This window comes from Tenrec ecaudatus, chromosome 18, assembly GCF_050624435.1.
Source record: "Tenrec ecaudatus isolate mTenEca1 chromosome 18, mTenEca1.hap1, whole genome shotgun sequence".
NCBI lineage: Eukaryota > Metazoa > Chordata > Mammalia > Afrosoricida > Tenrecidae > Tenrec > Tenrec ecaudatus.
In genome coordinates, this window is record NC_134547.1 from 18,936,018 (window position 1) to 18,961,386 (window position 25,369).

At 53.3% G+C, this 25,369-nt stretch overlaps 1 protein-coding gene and 1 non-coding gene across 3 annotated transcripts in view; one reads left to right on the plus strand and one right to left on the minus strand.

Annotated features, from left to right (window-relative positions):
- Positions 1-8,111: 8,111 nt before the first annotated feature.
- Positions 8,112-25,369, plus strand: part of AKT2 (AKT serine/threonine kinase 2) — a 40,885-nt gene continuing 23,627 nt past the window's right edge. The window contains exon 1 of one of the 2 annotated variants that reach the window (XM_075537944.1): positions 8,112-8,271. The gene's annotated coding sequence lies outside the window, so the exon portion shown is untranslated. Of the gene's footprint in view, positions 8,272-17,637; positions 17,786-25,369 lie in introns of those variants that run through there. The other variant, XM_075537945.1, reaches the window with a different exon arrangement.
- Positions 10,285-10,414, minus strand: LOC142432948 (small Cajal body-specific RNA 24). Its single transcript, XR_012781025.1, has one exon.

Sequence of the window (25,369 nt, forward strand, 5' to 3'; positions counted from 1 at the left end):
TGACAGCCAACAGGACTCAAGTGACATGGCACAAGCGATAACATTGCTGATAACACATGGCTCTTGGCTGAATGCACACACTACCAGAAAGATGTTTGTGCTGTCCTAGTACCCATTGCAATGCCGACAAAGAAATCACCGGCAACATTCATGGTTAAAGGGTCTATTAGGGAAGTTCACCAGTTGGAATTCTAGTGAGGCCTTCTCAGGGTTGAGGTGTGTTTATCAGAACATGTTACAAAGTTATGCAGCTCCGCTAATCAAGGCCGGAAGGGCATCCCACTGCTGTAAGCCTCAGCCCTAAGACATTCAGCTCTAGCTTCCAGGGTTAGTCAGTCTAGCTCTCGGAATGAAATGCCCAAGGGTACCCCACTCCAGCAAGCCTCAGCTGGAAGGCACTCAGCTCTGCTTCTCTGGTTCAGCAAGCCCAACTATGTGCCCAGGGGCACACTCCCCCACCAGCAGCCTCTTGCACTTGCATCTTGATTTGGGAAGTGCCTCGCCATCCCGTGCTCTGGCTCTTGGTGTTGCTGCTGCTGCTGAGGGTACAGCTGTCATCTGATCCAGGAGGTTCACTGCACAGGATTCTTGGGTCCGGAGCACGCGCTCCACTCTGGGCTTTTGCTGGCAATGAGGTTGCTGCTCCTGTTTCTCAGCGGGTTCATTTTATAAGCAGCAGACTGGCCCTCCAGGAACTCCAGTGACTGATTCAGAATCCTGTCAGTATGTTTCCCCCACCTTACCAGACCCAGGCAGGGAAAGGTAATTTGGTGGGAGTTAGTGACTTGGCTAGAAGAGCCACTGTCAATAATTCACTGCCCCTGCAATGTTTACCTGTGTTTTATTGACTCTGCAAAGGCATTCAGTGGTGTGGGTCAGGCGTCCTTAAACTACGGCCCGCGGGCCACATGCGGCCCGCCGAGGACATTTATCCGGCCTGCCAGGTGTTTTTGCCCCGTTTTTTTTTTAAACGTTTTATTAGGGGCTCATACAACTCTTATCACAGTCCATACATATACATACATCAATTGTATAAAGCACATCTGTACATTCTTTGCCCTAATCATTTTCTTTTCTTTCTTTTCCCTTTTCTTTTTTTACATTTTATTAGGGACTCATACAACTCTTATCACAATCCACACATATACATACATCAATTGTATAAAGCACATCCATACATTCCCTGCCCCAATCATTCTCAAGGCATTTGCTCTCCACTTAAGCCCTTTGCATCAGGTCCTCTTTTTCTTTCCCCTCCCTACCCGCTCCCCCCTCCCTCATGTGCCCTTTGTAATTTATACATCGTTATCTTGTCATATCTTGCTCTATCCGGAGTTTCCCTTCCCCCCCTTCTCTGTCGTCCCTCTCCCAGGGAGGAGGTCACATGTGGATCCCTGTAATCAGTTCCCCCTTTCCAACCCACTCACCCTACGCTCTCCCAGCATCGCCCCTCACACCCTTGGTCCTGAAGGTATCATCCACCCTGGATTCCCTGTGCCTCCAGCCCTCATATGTACCAGTGTACAACCTCTGCCCTATCCAGCCCTGCAAGGTAGAATTCGGATCATGGTAGTTGGGGGGAGGAAGCATCCAGGATCTGGGGGAAAGCTGTGCTCTTCGTCGGTACTACCTTGCACCCTGACTGACCCATCTCTCCTAAGCCCCTCTATGAGGGGATCCCCAGTGGCCGACACTTGGGCCTTGGGTCTCCACTCTGCACTTCCCCCTTCATTCAATGTGGTATATATATAAATATATACATACATATCTTTTTTTTTTTTTTTGCATGATGCCTTATACCTGGTCCCTTTGGCACCTCGTGATCGCACTGGCTGGTGTGCTTCTTCCATGTGGGCTTTTTAGCTTCTGAGCTAGATGGCCGCTTGTTCACCTTCAAGCCTTTAAGACCCCAGACACTATCTCTTTTGATAGCCGGGCACCATCCGCTTTCTTTGCCACATTTGCTCATGCACCCATTTGTCTTCAGCGATCCTATCATGGAGGTGTGCAGCCAATGATTTGATGATTTTTTGTTCTTTGATGCCTCTGATAACTGATCCCTTTGGGATCACTCACTCACTCAGGCTGGTGTGTTCTTCCATGTGGGCTTTGTTGCTTCTGAGCTAGATGGCCGCTTGTTTATCTTCAAGCCTTTAAGACCCCAGACACTATCTCTTTTGATAGCCGGGCACCATCCGCTTTCTTCGCCACATTTGCTTATGCACCCATTTGTCTTCAGCGATCCTATCATGGAGGTGTGCAGCCAATGATATGATGATTTTTTGTTCTTTGATGCCTGATAACTGATCCCTTTGGGATCACTCGCTCACACAGGCTGGTGTGTTCTTCCATGTGGGCTTTGTTGCTTCTGAGCTAGATGGCCGCTTGTTTATCTTCAAGCCTTTAAGACCCCAGTCACTATCTCTTTTGATAGCCGGGCACCATCAGCTTTCTTCACCACATTTACTTGTTCACCCACTTTGGCTTCAGCAGTTGTGTCGGGAGAGTGAGCATCATAGAGTACCAATTTAATAAACGAAAGTATTCATGCATTTAGGGAGTGCTTGAGTAGAGGCCCAAGGTCCTTCTGCCACCTTAATATTGAACCTATAAATGTAGACAATTAGATCTATTTCCCCATCCTCGTATGTATGTTTGCATGTACACGTCTTTGTCTAGACCTCCATAAATGTCCCTTGACTCCAAGCTCCTTCCTCCCTCTCCCTTGACTTTCCTCCTGCCCCAACACCATGCTCCGTCCCCACCTGGGCTACAGCTATACCTCTTCTCTACACAACCTTACCCTTGATCGTTCCCCATCAGGCCTGTCACTCCCCCCTCACTACCATTTTGGGTCCCATGTTGTTCCCTTGTCCCTGTGTTTATTAACACCACTTCCTTACCCTCCACCCCCTCTCCCACCCGGATCTGTCTGTCCCCCCGGAACTGTCTGTCCTATTGTTTTTCCTCCAGATAGTTCATCCAGCCTGTCCTATTTAGACAGACCTGTGGAGACACTAACATGCATGAAAACAAGACAGAGGAAAACAAAGCAACAGTATACAACCAGACAATAAGACAACAAAAACAAACCACTGACAAAGAACAAAACAAAACACTTCACAAGAGAAAAGCTTGTAGTTAGTTCAAGGATCGTTTGCTGGCCCTTAGGAGTGTTTTCCAGTCCAGTCTGTTGGGACACAATGCCCTGGCCCCAAAGTCCACTTTCAGCATTCCCTGGGGACCTTGCCACTCCATTCCCTTGCTGCTCCGCTGCACTCCCCCATTGCTTTGCCTTGGTGTGGTGGGATCAGGTCAGGTGCAATTCCCACACTGTGTCTCCGGTGCTGTCCCCTGTATTGCCCTTAGTCACTGAGGGGCATCATGTCTCATAGTAGGGCCAGCCATGTTGTTCTCTCTGTGGACTGGCTGCTCTACTCAGGAACATCATCCTCATGGCCTCGTGGGCCAGGCTGTGTTCCACTGTCTCCTCCTACCCCTTCATCTGCTCCCGTGTGCTCTGATCAGACATGTCCATCTCCCGGAGCTGCAGAATCAATGTCATCCTTTGAAACAAATTCTTTTCGGGGGAGGGGCAGGAATCCACTTAATTTTTGGTGCTGGGCCCTACTCCACGCCGGGATGTTGCATTCACACCTTGCGGCACTGGGTTGAAGTCTGGTCCCACTTTCCCTATGTAGATATAAACAGTACCCTCCCCTTGGGTGGGTTAGTGCCCCATGCCCCCACTTCCCTTTTCTTCCTTACATTCATCCTTTTATTTTCCTTTCCCCACCTCCTCCACCGTTGTCTACCATGTGCATCCCTGGTTTTGATCTGGTCTCTGCCATACTACACAGTCTTCACCCCAGAAATGTTTGTATACAGTAGCTTTTTCCCCTATGCCATTTTTGCATTTAAAAAAAAAGTTAAAATTTTTTTTAATTAAAAAAATTTTATTTAAAAAAAAATTTATTTTAATACTTACATCAGCGGGCTCATGTTGTACTTGTCCTTTTGTGCCTGACGTACCTCGCTTAGCATGATTTCCTACAGTTCTTCCGGCTTCCCAGGGATAGCCTGTTTTTTTTTTTACTTCAAAATAAGATATGTGCAGTGTGCATAGGAATTTGTTCATAGTTTTTTTTTTTTAAATATAGTCCGGCCCTCCAACGGGTCTGATGGACAGTGAACTGGCTCCCAGTTTAAAAAGTTTCAGGACCCCTGGTGTGGGTGATAACAAGTGGGGGTGTGTTAGGGTTCTCTAGAGAAACAACCAGAACGCTAACATATATTTTTAATCATTTTATTAGGGGCTCATATAACTCATCATAATCCATACATACATTAATTGTGTAAAGCATATTTGTACATTCATTGCCCTCATTCTCAAAACATTTGCTCTCCACTTAAGGTCCTGGCATCAGCTCTTCATTTTCTCCCCTCTCTTCCCATTCCCCCCTCCCTCATGAACCCTTGATAATTTAAAAATTATTTTGTCAGATCTTACACTGACATCTCCCTTCACCCACTTTTCTGTTGTCCATCCCCCAGGGAGGAGGTTATATGTAGATAGATCCTTGTAATCAGTTCCCCCTTTCCTCTCCACCCTCCCGGTATAGTCACTCTCACCAGTGGTCCTGAAGGGATTCTCCCTGGATTCCCTGTTTCCAGTTCCTATCTGCACCAGTGTACTTCCTCTGGTCTAGCCAGATTTGTAAGGTAGAATTGGGATCGTGAGAGTGGGGGAGGGTGCGTGCTAGTAATTGTATATATATTTATACAGATAGAACATAAGAAATAAAAAAAGAACATAAGAAATAAACAGTTGATTAAATTATAAAGCAATATAAATGGCTCAATGTAGCTCACTCCTGGGAGACAGTTGTGGGACCCTGGCAGTCCTTCAAGTCTGAGGGCCGCCAGGTAGTCCTCTGTAAAGTAATGCAAGTTATCCGGGGACAGGCAGCAAACAGCAAGGCAGGTCACCAATAGCCAGATGACAGGGTCCGATGGTCCCCAGCTCAAGAGATGTTAAGTTCCAATGGTGTGGCAAAGCAGGTCTTGAAGGAACCTCAAATTACAGCGACAGTCCATAGGTTAGTTGTCTCACAGGTAGCGTAGCTCACAAATTGAGGCAAAGAACAAGCAAGGCAGCTGCACACTGGTCTGATGATCAAAGAGCGAGAGACAAGAAAGGCAAGGCTCACCGAGCCATTCATCTCTTCGCCCTTCAGTCAATCCCACGTGTGTTCGTTGGCCACGTTGGCACAATAAACGTTAACTGTCTCAGATGGATAACATTGTGAAGGAAGGGACTTCCAGAATACTTCATTGTGCTCATGTGGAACCTGCCCAAAGATTGCAAGATGGTCATTAAAGCCGACTAAGGGAAGATGGTGGGGTTTAGAGATGAGGAAAGCTGTGTCCCAGGGTTGTAGCCTTTCACTATATTCATTCCGTCTTGGAAGCAATACAGCCAGAATGCTCCCTAGAAGCAACGACAGACTACATCTCATGCACTTTGGACATGTCGGCAGGAGAGACCAGTCCCTCGAGAAGGACGCCATACTTGGCAGAGCCGAAGGGCAGGGTAAAAGAGGAAGACCGTCAAGATGGACTGACCCAGTGGCTGCAGCAATGTGCTCAGGCATAAGAACATCGTGAGGATGGCCCAGGCAGGGCTTCCTTCTGTTGTACATGGAGTCAGCCACAACCTAACAACAGCAACATCACTCAGCATGCCGAGTGTGTTAGTCGGGGTAGATGAGAGGAACAAATTCACAAGCATGCATATGTGTATAAGAAATAATTTTATATGCAAGAGCAGTTGAATATTGAGAAAATGTCCCAGCTCAGTCCAGATCAAGCCTATAAATCCGATACCAATCTATAAAGTGCTCTTCAGACTCAAACGCATACAATGACGCCAAGTGCAGGATGATCACAGACCAGTGGGTAGAAAGTCTGGGTCCAGTGGCATAAGCATCTCAGTGCTGGCAGGGGTCTCCTTATGGCTTCTCCAGCTTCCAGGGCTGCATCAGGGCAGGTCCATGTGTCTTCTCGGAGTCAGCAGAGAGTCTCCCGTCTCCAAGGAGGAAATCCAGGAGTTCCCAGAATCCTCAGGAGAAGGCCATGTCTACACAGAGAGCTCATTGGCTACGACTAGACTCCACCTCTTCACGCTTAATCCTCTCAAATCCCAAATTGCCACCAGATAATGAAACCACCACACTGAATCAGCTAGTATCTGAAACCGGATGCAGCCCCAGGATGGGGAACACTTGATAAGCAGATGGTGCAGCCTACCTTGTTGAAAGTGAAGAGGACTTGAAACATTTATCGATGAAGATCAAAGCCTTCAGTATGGATGGTACCACGATCTAAGGAGAAGATGCTCTTCACAACTGGACCAATCAGCAACATTACCTTGAAGAGAGAAGAGGTTGAAGTTGTCAAAGATGTCATTTTACTTTGACTGCACATCAATGCCCAAGGAAGCCCCAGTCAAGGAATCAGACATCCTAAGTGCATTGGGCAAATCTGTTGCAAAAGATCTCTTTAAAGTGTTAAAAAGCCAAGATGCCAGTTTGAAGATAAAGTGTGCCTGAACCAAGGAAGGTATTTTCAATTGCCTTGAGTGTGTGGGAAAACTGAGTGTGGCAGTTAAATAATCTGTCAATTTGTGAAGGGGTGGAGTCTAGCCTGTCATTCAGGCCGCAGCTTGATGACCTTATTTGGAGACATGAAGGAGATAACTCACTGAAGGTCAGATACACACTCTCCCTGGGAGACATTTCTGTTGACAGGCCACATGGAGCTTCACAGGTAGAACCAGAGCCCTGGAGCTGGGGCAGCCACATGGAGACCCATGCAAACACTGAGACGCTCCCACCACCACTGGATCCACAAGGCCTTCCACCCACTGGCTTGTGATCTTCCTGCATTCTGCATCATTGCCTATACTGCATGAGTCTATAAAGAGGAATTTATGGAATAGTATTGATGTATGGGCTTATCAGACTTACGGGCATGATCTGGGCTGGGATATATTCTTAGTGTATAATTGCTCTTTGGTATAAAGTTCTTTGTCACACACATGAATGTCTGAATTTGTTTCTCTAGTCTACCCAGACTATCACACCGAGCAATGAACAAGGAAGACAGATGAAGAATTGATCCCTTTGAATTAAAAGTGTTGGCGAAGAAGGTTAAACATAGCACACATTGCCAGGACGAGCAAATCTGTGTTGAAAAGAGGTACAACCAGAATATTCCTTAGAAGGATGGCGGAGAGCTCATCTGCGCTTTGGACATGCCAACCGAGTCCCCGGAGAATGACTCTATATTTGGTAAAACAAACAGGAAGAAGACAGCCAATGAGACAGAGCTGAGTAATGGGCTCAACTGCAGGAGCAACGATGAGGATGGCAGGCTCAGGCCCTGAGCCTTGTACATAGGTTTTGAGTTGGGACAGATTCCACCACAAGAACAAGCGGCCTCCCATAGCGTGTTGCTGGTGAGTGTACGTCAAGTAAGAGCATTGAGTGTTTAGGTGTCATGCCTAACTGACAAACATTGTTCCATCCATATAAAACAGTCCAGCAGCCCGGTGACAAGGACACGATTATTCCCACCACGCAGAGGTGGGAACCGGGGCATGAAAAATGGCCAATAGTCCACGCGAAACACTAACAAGGACATGAAAACCTGAGCGTGTCTGTCTGCAGAGTCTGAGCTAACCGGGTTAGGGACAAACAAAAGGGTCCCCGCGCCAAAGCTCGGGCTCTTCGAGAGTCTGGATACCGTGAGCAAACGCCGGACAGGAGGCGCAAACTCAGGCCACAGCGTTTGTGAATGAGATGGACGAAAAGTCCCCAGGCGAGCCGGCGAGGGCGTCCCACTGCGCCTGCGCCGCCCCAGCGCGTCCGTTGGCCCTGCGCATGCGCGCGGCGCTGCTCTTCGGCCCCTTGTTTTCTCTCTGCGCGCCTGCGCCCTCCCGCCCCCGCCGCGCCGAGCTCGTGCGCACGTCACTTCCTGTTTGTGGCGGGAGAAGGCGGTATTTCCGACCCGAGGGTGGGAGGGGGCGGTGAGCGGGACGGGGGGAGGGGGCGGGGGGGCCGTGCCGCGCGAGCCGTTGGGCCTGGCTCCGAGCAAGCGTCGCCTCCGCCGCCGCCGCCGCCGCGCCACCCGAGGAGCGGGAGCCCGCGCCGCGTGGCGATGGGCGCGAGTGGAGCCCCGCCGGAGAGGCTGGGCGGCCGCCGGTGACAGGTGAGTGCGCCAGCGCGTGTCCCTGAGCCCCCCTTCCGGGATGGTCGCGTCCGGGTCCCCCGCGGGGCCGCGCTGGGCCGTACCACCCGGCCCGCCGGGCGGGGATCTCGGGCCTCGGCCCCCCCCCCCCACGTCCTTTTTCCGAGACTTAGTGGGGTGCCTGCGCGGGGGCGGGCGGGCTGGCCTTGAGGGACGGCGCGGGGCGGGGGCGGCGAGCTGTAGCATCGCGGCGGCTGAGGGGACCTTTCCAACTGCGAGCGGACCGAACCCCGGGTTCGGAGCCTCCGGGTTCAGAGCCAGCTTGTGGGCCGGGGACTGAGCCAGCAGGGCGCGGGGAGGTCGTGTTTGGGGTGTGGGGGGCACGCCGTGGAGGGGGCTGCACTTTAGGGGGGCGGTGTGGGCGTCGTGCTCAGATGTTGTTTAGAGGGGAGAGGGGGGAATGCCGCGTGGGTTGTACCACCGAGGCGCTGGAGTGGGGGGGGCGTCCTCCTGCGCCCTGGGGCTGTGGTGTTGGGTGGGGGCAGGTTGTTTTGCCCAGTGTCATTTTCTCCGGGTCGGGGAGGTTTGGGGAGAGGGCTGAGTTGTTGGGGAGGCTCACCCCGTGATGGAACTGAGATGGATCCTGGGGTGCTTTGAACCATAATGTTGCCTCCTATTCACCCCAGAACCCTCCGCTGATTTCACTGTATTTTAGGGTCCGAGAGACACCCCTTTTGGCAAGTTCTTTCCCTCCTTGGAAGCTGCGGGCCCCTGTCAGAGCTTTGCTGAACTTTTGTCTCCGTGCTGTACCCTGTTAGGCCTGGGAAGGCTTGGATTTGAGGGGCTCTGCCTCTAGACTGACTTGTTAAATCTTGGGAGGGTGTTAGGGGGTGTCTTGAGCCTTGGGGGGGGGTCTTCCTGTCCTTAGGAGAAGGGTTGGGGGCTCACTAGGCCTGGTTAGAGTGCTCCGGCCCTCAGTGGGTTGGTTTTTACTCCTCCCTGACCAGAGAAGCACCCATGCTCAGAGCCGGCCTGGCTCACATCGGTGGTGTGTGTGAAGGGGTGCGGCATGGACCCAGACCACTGCAGAGCCTGCCACCCCGAGCCAAGCCCCGAGGTCCCTCAGAGGCTCCCAGGCAACCCGTTGGGTTCATGCTTCCCACCAGGAGAGAACAGTTGGCCATCCCACTAGCGGTTTTCCCAGCTGTTCCTCTCTTCATAGGCCCAGGAGACTTGGGGGCAGGGCTGCTGCCCCTGGTCCAGCTCTGGCTCTGGGAGGAAGGCCACTTGGCAGGGCTTGGGATAGAGTGAACCTCCACTGATAGGGTTTCTCCCTGAGCTGTGGCCACCACCCTGCTCCTGGGCCAGCTTTTGCCCTTGGCTTACTAGGTAACCTTTGCCCCTGGTCAGGAGTTCCCGGAGAACTGGTGATGGGGTCAGGCAGGGAAGGGGCGTGCACGTGGTTGCTTCTGAGCCCCAGCAGTAGCTTCCAAACTCCCTGGCTTCCTTGGGTTGCGGCTCTTAGAACTGTGAGGCTGGGGTGGCCCTGAGGAACTCCACTGGGGGGTTGCTCAGGGTTGGGCTCCAGACTGCAAAGTCAGCAGTTTGACCCCCACCTGTCGCTCCCAGGGCTAAAGATGAGACTGATTGTTTCAATAAAGATGTACAGCCTCCGCAGCCCTAAGGCGTAGTTCTTCTCTGCCTAGTCGGGTTGCTGTGAGTCGGCACAGACTCCATGGCAGGTGGTTTGGGGCTCCGTGCCTCTGTTTCCGTCGCCTCCCAGCTTTTCCAGGGTGCGTCTTGTGAAAACCTCGGCCGGCATTTGTTGAGCCCACTTGGTGTGCACATACACTGTTGGAACACGCCACACCCAAGAAAGGTGGGCACTGTTGTCATGCGCTTCATTTCAGCAGGGAAACTGAGGCACTGCGAAACCAGGTATTTCCACAGGTAGTGGCTCACCCACGCTGTGAGCATTCCATCCAGAACCACACACGACAGACTCTTTGCAGACATGATTGTAACTTTGTGTGTGTGTGTCAGTAGTGGAATGATCCACCCTTTGTACTTGCAAAGGGTGAACAGAAAGCTACTGTATTTCTCTAGGACATTTATAAAGAGTTCTCTTCACTTTGAGAAGAACCTGAATAAGAATAAATGTCCCCGATTTTAACATTTTTATTAGCTTTTATTTTAAACTTAATTTTCTTCTGAGCCATAAAGTGTTTGCGTCTTCAGTTTCTTCGGGGATAGGCTTTTCTTCCGTGCACCCTCTTCTTCTAGTTTAGGGACAGTTTGTCCCTTTTCAGGAAGGACCATTTCAGTGTGGCTTGGGGAGGTCATGGATGGGTTGATCTGACCATGAGCTTTGCACGTCTGGTGGCACATTTGGGGGGCTTTGTTCACCTAGATGTGCTCAGTGACCAGAGAATCCACCTGTAAACCCTGCAGTTCAGCATGACCCTGCCTTTGTAAACACGTGCAGCACACAGAACCCAGAGTCCAGCCCCACTGTTGGGCCTGGCCACACCTACCCCTCCACCACTGTCACTGGAGAATGGCGCACACTGCTTTTGCACAGGGACATCTTTCACATATTTCTGCATGTGCATCCCCTTGAGACCTGGGCACCAGAGATTTGACCCTCTAGATTCGCATGATTTTGTGGGGTTTTCTGGGTCAAGTGAGCAGCAAACCATTTTAGGAGATCACCTTAGGCCGCCTAGGGAAACACAGCGTGGGTTAGGTACAGTGATCCCCAGGGCATCACAGAACATCTGAGGTTCAAGACGACTGGGAGGCTCCTTGGAAGAAAGGCCTGGCCAACCCACTCACACAGACACATGGCAGAGCCCAGCCCACCTCTGACATGACCCTCGGAGCCTGGTCTGCGGCATGGAGAGGAGACCGTCCCTTTGAAGTGAAGCCACTGGCCAGGGGAAGCTGGAGCAGGGTGTGTTGGGCTGTGACCCCCGGCCTGGCTTCACCTCAAAGCACACCTCTTGTTAACGAGTAACTGCCATGGTGACGGCTCTCTGTGAGAGTCTGCCCAGCCAGTGAGTTGCCCTCGGTACATTTGCCGAGTCAGATATGGAGGCTCTGCGTCTCTCCGACCCACAGGTGCTATTATGAAGTTTGAACTCAGGTCGGACTATGCTGACCAGACCAGTGGGTCTCACTACCTTGAAGCTTCTGCCCTGGGCCCCACCAACTCCACCCTTGGCGTGTCCCCTGAGGCAAGCATCTCCACTGCAGCCAGGGTGAAATGCCCCTCGGTAGGGCTAGGCAGGATGGAGCCAGCCCCTCCTGTAGCCCTGGCCAGGACTGTGCTGGGAGCAGGCAGGAGACAGCCAGAGAGACCTTTTAAGAGAGGGCACAGGGCTGGGGATTGGGCGAGGGCAGAGTGGTACGTGTGTGGGCGGGGGCATATGTGCTGGCCTGGGGGTTTGATCTTGGGTGACAGTACTCACCTCTGCCCGGTGGGCTCTGAGGGGCAGCTCTTTAGCTGTGAGACTTCAATGAGCCAATCCAGGAGAAGCTCCCCCTGGGGTGTGACTGGTGCTGGGCCAGTGCCCAGTCAGTGGGCGGGATGAGAGCATCGTAGGACCCCTCTCAGGGGTCCTGCTCTCCAGCCTCTGTACAGAACTGCACTGGAGTGACAAGGAGCACAGGGCTCAAATGCCGCCCTCCCTGGGGCTAACCGTGGCCAAGACAAGCAGGTTCCTTGATCTGTCTGAGCTCCTCTTAGCACCTGTGTCCTGAGGATGCTGAGACGGGGTTATGGTAAATGGACATCTGCAGGGGACGTGATTCCTGTAGTCTGGTTAAGGAGAGGGCTTGGTATGGTTCCAAACCAGTCAGACTCAACTGCCTTTCAGTCAAGTTCGACTCCCAGGGACCCCGCAGGACGGTCCTGTAGGACAGAGTAGAACAGCCCCTGTGGGTTTCCAAGACCGTATGTCTTTATGGAAGTAGAAAACCTCGTCTTTCTCTCATGGAGCGGCTCATGGTTTCAAACTGCTAACTTTGTGCTATCGGGTCTGTTACTTGCGAACAAAACTGCCCCCAGTGCTGTGCCAGCCTCACTGTCGTTGCTGTGTTGGCACCCACTGTCAGAGCCACTGGATCAGTCCATGTCACTGAGCGCCTTCCTCTCTTTCCCTGACCCTCCTCCTCTCTACCAAGCACGGTGCCCTCCAGGAACCGGTTCCTTTAGGTGATGTGCCCAAAGTCGCGAGACAAGGCCTCGCCATCCCTCTTTCTAAGGGGCGCTCCGGCCATCCTTCTTCCCACACAGGGTGGCTTGTTCAGCAGCCGGCCAGGTGAGTGTGCAGCGTCCCTCACCAGTGCCGGAAAGCAGCGGCATCAGTCCTTCCCTCTTAGTCGTGTCAGTTCTTACACGTCCATGAGACAGTGGAAAATACCAGGCTTGGATCAGGCGCACCGCAGTCTTCAGAGCTACATCTTTTGTGGAGTGTTTTTGGTCGGCTGGATGTTTTTAACATTTTAAAGGTCTTTGCAGATCTTCTTAGTGCGACAGGCAGAGTTTGATTATTTAACTGTTGTTCCAAGTTCAACAACAACACAAAAAGCCTTCCCCACTTGAGTATTTTCTCCCTTATGGTGGTGGGAGGAGCCCTCAGCTGCAAGGCTCCCCACCCCCACGCACAGAAAGGTCAGTGGTTGGACCCCGTCAGCTGCTCCACAGTAGACAAGTGCAGTAGTCTTCCTCCAGTATGACCGCCTTAGAGACCCTGTGGGCACTTCTGCGCTGACCGGTCATCGGGCCACTGTGATGGGCTGATTGTGCTTATGAGCCCCTGCCTCCCTGGAGTTCTTCTGACGATGAGTTGGAATCAGCTGGAAGGCAGTGGGTGTGTTATATTATTTTCATCATGATGCTGCTTATGGGTCCCACGATGAGGATGTTTGATATTTCTATATTCAGGTGTAGTCTGTACTGAAGGCTGTCCCTGGTACCTCACCAGCCAATGCTTCAAGTCCTCTTCATGGTCAGCAGGCGAGGTTGTGTCTGCTGCGTGTCTCAGGTTAATGAGTCTTTGTCCAGCCCTGGCGTCACGGGCTTCTTCCTAGAGTCAGTGTCTCAGAACGTTTGCTCAGCGTACAGTCTGAGTAGCCGTGGTGACCAGATACAACCCTGTTGTCTGCCTTTCCCAGTGTTCACCTGTGCGGCGTCCCCTCATCCTGTGGATCACACACCTAGCTTCCTCGTGCACGTGACTAAGTGCTCTGGAATCCCCATTCATTGGAATGTTATCTGCGATTTGTTAGGCTCCACACAGTCACAAATGCCTTTGCAGAGTCGGTAAAGTCGCGGTAATTAGACCCGTCTCTCTCTCTCTCTCTCTCTCTCTCTCTCTCTCTCTCTCTCTCTCTCTCTCTCTCTCTCTCTCACACACACACACACACACACACACACACACACGGATATTTTCACAGCCGAGGGGGTGGAAGTGGGACAGGGCCCTGGCTCTGGGCGAAGGCCCTCGCGTGCTCTGTTGTCTCTTGAGGAAGCTCCTAGTCCCTTCAGCTTATTTCCTGATTCCTCGGAGATCTCCTTGCGTCTTGGCCTCTGTCTTCCCTCTCCTTCCTTGTCCTCACCTACCCCCTTCACATCGTGTGACCTGGGTGGCAGTGTAGAGAACACGTGGGTTTGCAGCGAACTGTTCCCGCCCATTGGTGGCACAGCACCCTTCCCATGTCCTCTGTGCCTCTTTTCCTGTACCCCCTGCCTGCTGAGCTGTACCTGGGCAGAGCCTGCCCGTTTGATGTGTGTGGTTGATTGTGCTAATGAGTCAGTCCTTATATTGTTGATTGCTCTAATGAGTCCTCACCTCCTTGGTGGTGTTGCTCACTTTATAGACCGTCTCTCATTTGGCTGGAAATTGAGTCTTGGGATGAGTTCATTTCCAGACTAAAGGCCTGCTCTTTTACTGACTAAGCATTGTTGCCCATTTCCCTCCTGATCCATCTGAGACCCCCTGTGGTGAACCCCTTCACAGCGGTCAACTGTGGAAGCTGGGCACCATCTACATCTTTTGGGCTCAGGGTCATGGAGTCTGGGTTTTGTGGCCCTTTGACCCTGTGGACTAATTGCTTCCACATGTCTCTGGGCTCCACACTGTTTTTCGCTTCAAATGGGGAGAAACCGAGGGGTGCATGTAGATGGCCGTCCTCAAGATCCGAAGACCCCAGGGGCTATTCACCGAAATAGGCAGATTGCAGCCTAGCTCGCAGCCACTGCACCACGAGGGCTTCCTACGCTCCAAAGGAGGGAGTGCAGCATTGTCCCGTGGGCGGTTTCTGCCAACTGACCTTGTTCTCGGGCCCCAGGCCCAAGAGCTGAGGCATTTTCATAACTTGCTTTTTTGTATGCTTCACCGTGCTGTATTTGCAGCACAGGTAAATAAATACATGTGTAGAAATCGCTCCTGGGAAACACGTGTGTATTTGGAGGTGTGCCCATCTCTGCCTCTTTAATCTCATGACTCAAAAGAGATTGCCTCTAAGACGTACCCTCCACCAATCCTTTAATGCCACAAGGACAACTCATCCCCAGTGGGACTGTGACCAGGGGCCTAGAGGTTGACCACACATATTTTGGGACCACCCCTCAATCCCTAACACTGATACTCCCCGTTTTCAGCCAAGATGCACCTGATCCAAGCACCGATGACCCCCATCCCACTTCCTCTTGAATCTGGCCTGACATCTGGCAGTGCCCGTTGATGTTCTGCTGCCGTGCTTGCTGAAGTAGCTTCAGCACAGTTTTACATGTGTGTGACATTACTGGTGTTAATTTCCATTGGGTCACCTTTCTTTAGCATAGACACCTGGACGAATGTTTTCTAGTCTGTTGGCCAGGTAAGCACAGATGAGTGTTTCCAGCGGTGGATCCATTCCTTGGGACACTTTGATCACAGCTCTGTTGCTTCCTGCAGCTTTGTTTCTCACTTGTGCCTTCAGTGCCACCTGGACTTTTTCTTTTTTACATTTTATTAGGGGCTCATGCAACTGTTATCACAATCCATACATCAATTGTATAAAGCGCATTCACACATTCCTTTCCCTAATCATTCTCAAAGCATTTGCTCTCCACTTAAACCCTTTGCATCAGGTCCTTTTTTTTCCCCTCCCTCCCCGCTCCCCCCTCCCTCATGAGCCCTTGATAATTTATAGATTATTATTTTGTCATATCTTGCCCTATCCGGAGTCTCCCTTCCCCCCCTTCTCTGCCGTCCATCTCCCAGGGAGGAGGTCACATGTGGATCCTTGTAATCAGTTCCCCCTTTCCAACCCACTCACCCTCCACTCTCCCAGCATTGTCCCTCACACCCCTGGTCCTGAAGGTATTGTCCATCCTGGATTCCCTGTGCCTCCAGCTCCCATATGCACCAGTGTACAACCTCTGCCCTATCCAGTCCTGCAAGGTAGAATTCGGATCATGGTAGTTGTGGGGAGGAAGCATCCAGGATCTGGGGGAAAGCTGTGTTCTTCATCGGTACTACATCGCACCCTGACTGACCCATCTACTTGGACTTTTTCTATAAGCACCATTGGTTCTTTTTGTTCTGTTTTAACATGTCATATAATTTAATGGTTTAAACACATTTTAAAAAGTTGTTTAATCATTGCCATAATCAATTTTACCACATTTTCGTCTCCTTGTACTCCCCTCTTTCCTCCAACCTCCCTGTCATGACCCTAAGAGACTGTTAGTCCAGTTGCTTGTCCTTGCAGATGCACTATCACTGGTTCGCGATCATCTGCTCCCTCCTGAAGGGATTTGAGCACCAACTCTTTTTGGTACAGTGACTGTGTGTCCCTTCCCTGTTCAGTTTCAGACCCGGAGCATCAGCGTATATCAGCCACGGTAAAGAAGTGGTCTGTGTCTGCTAGGACGTTGGTGGGGTCCTGGCAGTTACCAAGCTCTTGTCAGATACCCTCAGGAGGAGAGCAAAGCCGAGTCCCGTCTCCATTCTCTAGATGAGGAGACGGCTTCAGAGGCGGAGGGGCAGACAGGCCTACAGTCAAGTAAAAACTAGCAAGCCAAATGCAGCTTCCAGTGAGCCCTCTACCCCCCTCCCACCTTGCTGCCTCTGAGCCCTCCCATCAAGACATTCCCACAGCGCAGGCTGGGAGTCAGTAGAACCTGGGCGTGCTGGGCCCTGTGGACCTGCATGGGGAGTTTGAGTTTGCTCTCGCAGCATCCTGGAGGTAAGTAAGTGGTTCTCCTCACCCATCGCCACTGCTAAGCCCTTCCTGTGTGCCTGGCCTGGCCTGGCTCCCAGCGATGTTCTCAGCAAGGGGCTAGGGGAAGGCAGCCCATAAATACAAGGATAAGCAGCAGGACAGGGAGGTGGTAGGTGGTGGAGACCTCCTGGGTTCATCTCAAGGGGCAGCAGGAGGGAAGGCTTCTGAGCCGGTGCCTTAGAGCTGGTCATGGGGGCTGCAGGGAGCAGAGAGGGCAGCAAGTGACCCCAGCCTCCTGACCCTGCTGTACCCTTGGAGCAGTGTGCCGGTTTTGAGCAGGAATGACCAGGCAGGGGGCTGGGTGGGGAGTACCCGAGAGAAAGGCCTGGAACACAGTCTGCTCTGACCCAGGCTGGCCATGAGTTGGGGTCTTTGCACCAGCAACCTGGACAGTTTGAGGGTTTGAGACGGCTAGCTACCAGGGGGGGTCCCGAGATTCTCTGGAAGTGGTCATGGAGTTTCACATGTCCCCCACCCTGCCTTGAGTGACAATTGCTGCCTCAGAACCACACAGGGACCCCCTAAGACCCTTCATACCATGGTGTCCTACCTGGGCCTTTTTCCCCTGGCTGCTACCTTCAGGGAGATGGGTTGGGATCATCGGCTCTGATCCCCTTGCTCTAGCAGAGGTTCAGTGGTCTGGGCTAGGGGACAGGTCTGTGGAGGTCCCATGCCCAAAGGCACTTGGGCCTGCCGGCTTGGCTGCCTTCCCATCCCACTCATCCACTGAGCCCCTTGCCCCTTAGCTCTTTCTAACTCAAGGCACATTCTGGGGCATCCTCCTAGAGGGGGCCGGCCCCCTTAGAACAACCATAAGCTCTCCAGAAGTCCCCCGGTGGGGGGCAAATGGGAAGAAGTGTCTGTCTGGGTTGGTCTCCACGCCTCCAGGAGACCCAGGGACACCCCTCCCAGGGCCTCACCCTCGGCTTCCCAGAGCTCTCAGCGGAAGGCGCGTAGCCACCAGGCCTCTGGGCTGCACGGTGGGGTGGGGTGGTTCCGTGGCAGGCTCTTCTGGACAGCCAGCCAAGCAGCGAGAGGCCCAGCTGGGGGAGCAGGACCAGGAGGGAGGGAGGAGTGTGGGAGGGCCAGCGGGGTGGGATCATAGCCGGTCCCCCTTGGGGCAGGACCCACTGCCAACTCTGCACCCACAGCAGGGCCCCCGGAGAGCTGGGTGCTCGAAGACCTGGTCAGCCAGCCGGGGCCGGCCAAGAGCTCCTTGCAGCCGTCCTGCCTGGGACACCATCTGCGCATGCTTGCAAGGGTGAGGCCAGAGATCCAAGCCACCTCCCGCCCCTCCCAGCCGGGCCTCAAGGGCCTCACCGGGTGTGGGGGGGTCGGATGGTCTCCCCTCACCCAGCCGGATGGGGTCAGGCCGCCACTGCTTACCCCTCCTGGCCGTGGGGGGGGGCAGCCAAGGTGGGCTCCTCCCTCAGTTGCTGTGGGTTCCTGGCTTTGTGTATTGATTTTGTCCCGCTGACGTGCAGTTTGCTCAGCTGAAAATGGGAGCACTCCTTCACGGAGCGGACGTGCTAGAAAGTGCTTAGCACAGGGCCTTCCTGTGAGCTACGGTCGGACTGGGGCATGCTGGGTCCTTGAGAGCAGAGCGGGGGCTCGCTCTGGGGCCAGGACCTGGGTGGGTGGCAGGCCAGCGAGCTGCAATTCCAGGGCTCTCTGGACAGGAGTGATGTCAGTTACTTCCATCCCAGAGCACTCATGAGCAGTCACTCGTCCATCACCCCCCTTTCGTAGGTACGAAAGAGACACAGAAACCGATATGAGGGAATTAAAAAAGTTAATGAAAAACCCCAGCGTCTTTGTGAGGCCCTGGCATCTGACCTGGGAGCACTGGGCTCCTGCTTGCTCGCACGCACAGTGGCTCCCCGCACCAGGCCCTGCTCCCAGCGTCAATCCTTACACTGACCCGCATGGCCTCCAGCTGAGGGGACAGAGGCCCGGGAGTGGGGGTTGGGAGTGCACGATCTGCCCAGAGTCAGTGTTCATGACAGGGATGGAGTTCGGACCCAGCCCCATCAGGGCTGCACTCTGCCATTTTAAGGCGGGCTCTCCTGACTGACTACTACCGCAGCCACCGTGACTGCAGTCGTCATGGCTGCTGTACTGATTTCTTTCTCACTGTCTGTTCTAGACAGCTGGGACAAGGTCGGCCCAGGAAGGGCTGCACGGATCAGCTCCACTCACTTGAGGTGGGGTGCAGCAGCCTCTCCTTATCCCTGATGGAGCCCGGGCTGTGGCTGGCCTCTCCCCTTCCCTGAGGAGGGGTGAAGGCCTGAGGGTGGAAGGCACTGCCACCCCGCAGCCTGTCCTTGGCTGGTTTTGTCCGTGGGGTGCTCCATGGGCTTCCTGAGGGCCTGCTTTGGGCCTTGTGGATGCGACACAGGGCACGCGGTTATTGGAGAAAACAGAGTGCAGCTCGGGGCAGGCCCAGGGCCGAGGCCTGCAGAGAGCCCCTGGGGAGAAGAGCATGGGAAGGACTAGGCCAGGCAGGGCCACATGGCAGGCCTGTGAGCTGGGGGTGGCACATGTGTGGGGCTGGGGCCAGGGGGAAGGGCTCCCTCAGACTGCTGCCTGCAGGCCTGGGGTAGCGGTGAGGCGGTCTGCTTCTCTGTAGCTGTGTGTTCACACAGGCACTTAGGTGGTGAGTCGGTCAGTCGGTTCCTTCATGCCCACAGCATGGCTGCCATCCTGGGAGCGCGTGGCTCCTTCGCTGCCAGCCTCACCCTCAGCTGGGGGCCAAGCACTTTCATAGGGCCCCCACACAGCCTGCGTGGTCCAAATCAATCAGTCTCCAGCTCCCCTACCCCTCACCCTGCCAGGTTGGTACCAAGGGCCCACTGTCTGGGGAGGAGGCAGAGGCACAGAGCTGCCCAGGGGCACCTGGAAATGGTAGAGGCAGGATTGGAGTTGACCCCGCACCCCTGACCGGCCTAAGGTGTGGATGTGGGCCTCCCAGCCCAGGGCTGGTCTAACCTTCAGAAGGGAGGTGGCCTTGTCTCTCAGAACAAGGACAGAGGGTAGAAGAGGCTCAGGGCTTATGCCGCCTGGTGCCCTCTGAACCCTCTGCTTCCTCCTTGCATTCACCATCTGTCAATTAAGGCTCCTCATCGTGCCAGGAAAGGACCCTGGTGGTACAGTGGGTTTAGCACCGAGGCTACTAAACACCCCCAACCGCTTCGCAAGGGAAAGGTGGGTACAGTCTTGGGTGTCTGGTGAGGCAGTGCGGTTCTTTGTCCTGTTGGGTCCCTGTGAGCGGGGTCTTGCTGCCGTTCCAAGGAGAGAGCCTGAGTCCTCTTCCTGGCTGACACATCTCATGCGGATGTCCATGGACGCTTGCCTGCTGCTGGGATGTTGGATAGATTTCAGGGGAGCTTCCAGACTCTGAGAGACAAGTAAGAAAGGCCTGGCTAGTGACAGCCCTATAGGTCCTAATGATCTGAACCATAACAGATGATGGGGCCAGTGCAGGACTGGGCACTATTATGTTCTGTGTGTGCAGGGACCCCATGAGTTGGGGCAGGGTAGGGGGCATGGTGCTGACTCAACACCAGCTCACACCAGGGTGGTTCCCAAGTGAGTCAGATGATGAGCGTGCCGGCTGTGGGGGACACCTCCTGAAGCAGCTCATCCTGACTGCCCTCAGTTGAGGCAGAGGCAGCCATGCTGATTGGTCTCCCTCAGCCCCACACTCGTTGTCCCCACACTGCTTCAGCCAGGCCACCTGCTTCCTCTATGGCCACTCATGGCCGGGCTCAGCCCTCCCCTGGAACCTTCTCCCCACCCCAGGGCCCCCTTTCAGGGTTGGCTCTGATGTCACCAACTCAGGGAATCCCTTCTCCGCTCCCCCTTTCCCACAGGCCTGACCCCCTGTGCCAGGTGTCAGCTTGAGAGAGGGGTTCCACGTGTCTATTCGGTTTGTTTTTTAATAATCATTTTATTGGGGGCTCTTACAACTCTTGTTACAATCCATACATCAATTGGGTTCAACATACTTGTACGTATATACCATCGTTCTTTTCTAGACATTTAATTTCTCTTGAGCTCTTGGGATCAGCTCCTCTTCCCCCCCCCCTTCTCCCCCAACCCTTATGGCCCCTTGATATATTGTAGATTGTTAATTATTTTCAAATCACATACCGACAGCTATCTCCCTTCCCCTCTGGTTTCTGTTGCTCTTCCCTCTGGATGGGGGTGTGTGGTTATTTGCCATTCATTGCGATCGGTACCCCCCTCCCTTGCCTATTGATTTTAAAGCTGGTTTCCTTGGTCTCCTCATGGGGAGGGACAGCCAGGGAAGACTGCCAGTTTTGCTGGAACCTGAGGAGGGCGTATGGGGAGTGACACCAAGTTGGGACGCAACCTGTGCAGAGGCCTGCAGGGGGGTGGGCATAGGCAGGAGGCCAGGGAGGGGCCTTGGCTGTAATCCTGGGGGCAGGGTCTAGAGCAGAGCTTTGTTTGGGCGGGAGGGCAGTGTTCCTCTGCCGAGGTGTGGTGCACTCGCGCATGTGGGCCCCATTGGCCACCAGACACCATGTTTGGTGTCCTTTCAGTGGGTACCAGCAGGCCCTGAGAGGGTGGTGGAGGGTGCAGGGAGGAGGAGGAAATCTGTCCTGTGCTTATCCTTGTCCTGGCTGCTTTTGTAGCTGCTGTCTTCAGCTGGCCTGCTGCCCGACCTGCTCCAGGTGAACTGGAGTGGGGGCATTTGAGGGGACATGCCATTCCCAGACACAGACGGTGGACGAGGGAGAGGTGCACATGACAGTAACCTCTAATTCGGCCATAATGCTACCAGCCCCACAGCAGATGAGGAAACTAAGGCCAAGAAGGGTCAGGGTCATGGCCACACGTGGCAGAGCTGGCATAGCAAGCTTGACATTTGGCTCCCAAGGCCACTTGGCTCTAGCACCACTGCCATGCTTCATACAGCTCTTTGACATCATGCCTTCTGTTTGTTTGTTTGTTGTTTTTCCAGGGCTCGTCAGACCTGCAATCTGCAAGGTCAGTTCAAACCACCTGTGGCTCCGAGTGAGAAAGTCGAGGCTTTTTACTGCCATAAAGAGTTCAGGTGTACTAGGCTGTGGTCTAGTCTATAGTCTACTCCAATAAAGAGTTATGGTCTATTGGACTGTGGTCTAGTCTACAGGCTACTCCCATAAAGAGTTATGGTCTATTAGACTGTAGTCTAGTCTGTAGTCTACTCCCATAAAGAGTTATGGTCTATTAGACTGTAGTCTAGTCTGTAGTCTACTCCCATAAAGAGTTATGGTCTATTAGACTGTAGTCTAGTCTATAGTCTACTCCCATAAAGAGTTATGGTCTGTTAGACTGTAGTCTAGTCTATAGTCTACTCCCATAAAGAGTTATGGTCTATTAGACTGTGGTCTAGTCTACAGTCTACGCCCATAAAGAGTTATGGTCTGTTAGACTGTAGTCTAGTCTATAGTCTACTCCCATAAAGAGTTATGGTCTATTAGACTGTGGTCTAGTCTACAGTCTACTCCCATAAAGAGTTATGGTCTATTAGACTGTGGTCTAGTCTACAGTCTACTCCCATAAAGAGTTATGGTCTATTAGACTGTGGTCTAGTCTACAGTCTACTCCCATAAAGAGTTATGGTCTGTTAGACTGTGGTCTAGTCTATAGTCTACTCCCATAAAGAGTTATGGTCTATTAGACTGTGGTCTAGTCTACAGTCTACGCCCATAAAGAGTTATGGTCTGTTAGACTGTAGTCTAGTCTATAGTCTACTCCCATAAAGAGTTATGGTCTATTAGACTGTGGTCTAGTCTACAGTCTACTCCCATAAAGAGTTATGGTCTGTTAGACTGTAGTCTAGTCTACAGGCTACTCCCATAAAGAGTTATGCTCTGTTAGACTGTGGTCTAGTCTACAGGCAACTCCCATAAAGAGCTGCAGTCTACTAGACTAGTGTACACCCTACTCCATAGTTATAGTCTACTAGACTAGTGTAGTCTACAGCCTACTCCCTTAAAGAGCTCTACCCTGCCCTGTAGGATCGCTCTGAGACACTATGGCCCCAGCATCAGGGAGTTTGTGTTTGTGTACCTCTCTAAGCTCTCCAGTCCAAGGCCCTGTTCCTCTCTATCCCCCTTATCGGTTGTGTAACTGGTTTCCGGAAAGGACACAGTCCATCCCAGTCACACATGGGTTGTCAGAGGCAGGTCAAGTTCAGTGTTTTCACCGTGCAGAAACCAAACACAGATGGGAGGTGGCACAATTGGTGCTTCACAGCCAGGCCTGTATGGTGTGTTCTGCTGTGCCGGACACCTTTGTCAGCATGTGGGCATGGCCTCAGGATGATGGCTCTTTGACTTTTGTGCTTCGGGTGCTGTGTGTTCTATTGACTGGGGATCGTCTGCACTGGGGGTGTAGGGGGCGCTGGGCTGAGGCCCTCATACATATGAGCCTCTCAGTGGAGATGCTGCTCAAGTCTCCGTTACCCAGAAAGAAGAAAACCGAGGTGTAGGGCAGTGGGGAAATGGGGGAGCTGGCACCCAGGTCCAAGCTGGCCAGCACAGTGTGGTGGGGAAGCCAGCCCCTAAAGTCAGATCCCCAAAGCTATACCTCTCCTGCCCACATGATGGGCAAGTCGTTTAATTTCCTGTGCCTCAGTGTCCTCATCTTTTTTTTTTCTCCTAACCCTAACCCTAACCCTATGTCCTCATCTTTAGAATGTAAATAAGACACCTTCCTCATGAGAGTGCTCTGAGGCTAAACCGCATAAGATTCTCCCTTTGTCCTGTAATCCTTATCTCCCCGGCAGCACTGCCAGCAGCTGTGGATTCTAACGCACTGACTAGTGTGTCAGGTGGAACTGCTCCCTAGGTGCTTTGGGGATTCATTATTTGCATGTGTATCACCAGCCCTTTGTTCTGAGGCACTTCTGGATGGACTTGAACCTTCAACCCAAACTAACCGTTATTATAATGCAGACCCCTGGGGGGATATTGTGTGTGTCAGGTTTTTCAGTAGTTCAGCAATGATATCCTTAGAACCGTGGCTCTTACCCCCTTCTGGGAGCATTTGGTGACATCTAAAGACAATTTTGATGGTCACATTGTGGACAGGGGCGTGTGGGAGGGGGGTGCTGACTTTCATGGGGGAAAGACCGGGGAGACTGCTAGACGTCTTATCCTATGAAGCAGAGCCAAGCAAAGCCAGAATGTGCCTCGCTTTGAGCGGAGTGTCAGAAGGGTAACTGGATGTGGGACATGACACAAGTGTTGCATTGCAACCCAGCCTGTCCACAGGGCAGTCAGAAAGCACGGTGCCAGGCCCTCAGGTGACGAGCCACAGTCCCCGACCCCAGTCTCACGTCAGACTCTGCAGAGGGCTCACCAGGCCCCTGCGAGCGAGTCTCCCAGTGGAGGGCTTCTCCCCCCCAGTCACCATCCCAGCACACCCTCATTTACAAAGACGCATCTTTCCTGCTGTCACTGCCACAGCAGTGGCTAAGCCAGCAAGAAGCCCTGCTCACAGCAAGGACTGGGGCCAGCTGCCTGGTTGAGCCAGCCCAGCGTTGGGGCCTTCTTAGAGGGAGGGCACCAGTGCCCCTCTCCTCCCTGGTTGCAAGGCTCAAGTTGGGAAAGCACTGGGCAGGGAGGGCCGCAGGCCCCTCCACTCTGCTCTTCAAGTCCCCATCAGTGGGCCCTGGGCCCACAAGAGATTCCTGAACAGCTGCTTCTCTGGGAGGCAGGGAGTAAAGGGCAGGGTAAGAGGTTCCTGCCACCACCTTGGTGCACCTCAGCTGTTCCAGGAAGGAAGCCCCACCCTCTTCCGGTCCCCTGCTCCACCTGACCCCCTCCTCACCCGCTCTGTCTATGTGGGGACCAGGGTACTGGGAGCGGGTGGCTGGGATAGGACCTCGAATCTGGGCCCAGCTGCTCCATTTACACATTTATTCACAGCTGCTTATTAGTAAGCCCCTGCTATATACCTGGGTGGTGTTCAAGACTGGAGATCCACCCGTGACCAGGACAGATGAGTAGTCCCTGCTCTAGTGGGCGAGTGGTAGACAGTGGGCCAGTCAGCAAGGACATTCACAGGAAGTCCCCAATGCCAAGCGCATTGGAGCAACCTTTCGTCTGTGCTGTTTGGGGTTTTCGTTTTCTGGGTGCCAGGAGTTAGGCTGCTGACTGCGAGGTGGGTGCTCAAGCTCATAGCTGCCCTTCAGAGTTTTCAATCTCGGAAACCCTGTGAAGGAAGGGCTTTTCCTCGGTCCTGTAGGGTGATGCTGGGCTGCGCCGGGAGGTCCGCAGTCAGTCTCGCCAGCCTCTCGGGCAGAACGACGAGGGGCTCTGCCCCTGTCAAGGCATACACATCAGACACCTGCGGAGCAGTGCCCCTCTGGCCAGCAGGGTTGCTTTGAGTCAGCATTGACTCGGTGGCAGGGGGTTTCTTGGGTGTTAGGGGTGGGAGTCGACATGATCTTGGTGGGTTTCGATTTTCCTTCTCTCATAAAACACGGAGAAGCCCATCTATTTTGTATCAACTAGCTGGTGATAAAGCCAAGCCGTGGACAGCCACCGCTGGAGACACAGGCTAGAAGAGGTCAGCCCCAGTAGCACCTGCCCCTCTGAGGGCCCCTCAGCACTCCCTCCCAAATTTCACCACCCACCTGACCGTGCCCACAGGCAGATGCGTCTTTCACCTGTTACTTCACATTGGCTGCATTCTCGCAAGTCCTGCTCTGGCTCTCACCCGCCCCCGCCCCTCACGTGTTCTGTCCTTTTGGGCTGAGGAGCATTGTGCTTTGGGGGTTCAGCACAGTTCGTTTACCCCATCCATTCACCCTGTTTCTTTCTTGCTT